The sequence below is a fragment of the Limulus polyphemus genome, unplaced genomic scaffold, assembly GCF_000517525.1.
Source record: "Limulus polyphemus unplaced genomic scaffold, Limulus_polyphemus-2.1.2 Scaffold12432, whole genome shotgun sequence".
Taxonomy (NCBI): Eukaryota; Metazoa; Arthropoda; class Merostomata; order Xiphosura; family Limulidae; genus Limulus; species Limulus polyphemus.
This window is the reverse complement of record NW_013678042.1, coordinates 1-2,182: the sequence shown is the minus strand read 5'-3', so window position 1 is coordinate 2,182 and position 2,182 is coordinate 1. Positions and strand designations below refer to the sequence as shown.

The 2,182-nt window shown below is 35.6% G+C and overlaps 1 long non-coding RNA gene across 1 annotated transcript in view; it reads left to right on the top strand.

The window, feature by feature from the left end:
- LOC111083961 overlaps window positions 1-1,336 on the top strand; it is an 11,801-nt gene extending 10,465 nt beyond the window's left edge. The window contains exon 3 of the long non-coding RNA XR_002609325.1: window positions 1,215-1,336. This is a non-coding gene — a long non-coding RNA (uncharacterized LOC111083961). The remainder of the gene's footprint in view (window positions 1-1,214) is intronic.
- Window positions 1,337-2,182: the final 846 nt, after the last annotated feature.

Here is a 2,182-nt window from a genome sequence, read left to right as displayed (position 1 = left end):
AGCAAATATAATATGTTTCAATGTTAATGTTCCTTTGATGATATAATGACCGTACATTTGTGTCTTTTGTTTGTATACTACTGTTGAGTCACTTCAGTCAGACACTCAGCAAATATAATATGTTTCAATGTTAATGTTCCTTTGATCATATAATGACCGTACATTTGTGTCCCTGCTTTCACTGTGTCTGCGCGGCCCTGCAGTCAATTCTGGAGTGCCTTCGAGAAAAGGTAAGTACGCAAAACCCTCCGTCTGTTTTCCTCCCCCTCCTCCCCGTCACAGAATCTTTTGTTTCTGCTTTCATCACGAGTTGTTGGCTCTGCTTGGCTGTAGTTTCAGTGTTATGTTCTACGTAGTCCAATGTACGGTCTGTGCAAAAACGTGCCAGCTCCGTGTCAGACCACGGTTTGTGTTTAGGGCTGTAAGCTGTGAAGATTATTCTAAAGTTTTACATACGTAAAGGTTTCATGTATTGTAAAGCAGGCGGACGGGCACACCCCCTATTGAAGGGATGCTACCGCCTGTCAGGTTATGCTGGATGTTTCGTCTGGCAAACTTGTGCAGCCTTTTGTGTGTGTGATCACTGAATGTTCGTGTGTATTTTGTTTCAGTTTGTTTCGTTTACGTTCTATTAGCCAACGTAGCAATCCCTTCGTTGTCGTCTGTGATATGAAATATATCTCAGCACTTGATGCATGATTGCACAACGCCCCTAGCGGTCTCAGGTTTACTTGAATGTTTCGAATAGTATTTTTTTTTTACTAGCGACACTCTGCTTTTTTCTCTTCTTTTTCCCACTGTAGACTTTCAAATATTTTTCATTTGAAATAGCTTTCTTTAAAGTGCATGTATCATAATAGTAGAGACCTATAAACTAAAAATAAAATAAAAATTACTTTAGATTTTCCTATATTTAGTAAAATCATTATAGTTTTACTCAAATTCATATATATATTTTGTTGTAAACAAAATACTTAAAATACAAAATAATAATACTAAATGTTCAAATAAATACTGAAGTCAATGTTAAATCCTTTCTCAACGTATTAAACCTAAATATACGATGTAGATTTTTTACATTATCTTGAAATTTCTATAAACCTTAAGGTTTAATTTCGACTACTCGGAAGTATCAAGAAAATTAAATAAATACTAAAAAATACTAGTTAATTTTGAGGATTCTACGAGCTCTCTTTAATCCTCCTCATCTTTAGTCGTGTTTCCGTCATCCGTGGTCAAGTGGTCAGTAAACAAGGAGATGGGCTGACCGGAGTTCGAGTTGGTGTTGCTGCCGGCCACCATTTTGGATTCACACTCACTCGGCAAGATGGCTGGTAAGAACTTTCTTATGCCTAAAAAGCTCTAATTGTGTCAAAGAATAATATTCGAAGAACACACAATCCATCTTGACAACAGGTCAATAATGGTTACATACTTTGAAATCTATTTTCTTTCGTCGTAAGGCACTGAAGAGGAGAACAATCTTCTTCCTGTCAAAATTTTACTGAAGTAAAATTAGTGAAATATTTAGATTGACCAGTGCAGTGTTTGAAACCTAGTAACGTATTCTTGAAGTAAAATTAGGTGAAATGTTTAGACTGACCAGAAGAATACGTTACTTAGGTTTCAAACACTGCAGAAGTAAAATTAGTGAAATGTTTAGATTGACCAGAAGAATACGTTGTTAGGTTTCAAACACCGCAGAAGTAAAATTGGTGAAATGTTTAGACTGACCAGAAGAATACGTTGTTAGGTATCAAACACTGCAGAAGTAAAATTGGTGAAATGTTTAGACTGACCAGAAGAATACGTTGTTAGGTTTCAAACACCGCAGAAGTAAAATTGGTGAAATGTTTAGACTGACCAGAAGATTACGTTATTAGGTTTCAAACACTGCAGAAGTAAAATTAGTGAAATATTTAGATTGACCAGAATAATACGTTACTAGGTTTCAAACACTGCAGAAGTAAAATTAGTGAAATGTTTAGACTGACCAGAAGAATACGTTACTAGGTTTCAAACACTGCAGAAGTAAAATTAGTGAAATGTTTAGACTGACCAGAAGGATACGTTACTAGGTTTCAAACACTGCAGAAGTAAAATTAGTGAAATGCTTAGATTGACCAGAATGATACGTTACTAGGTTTCAAACACTGCAGAAGTAAAATTAGTGAAATGCTTA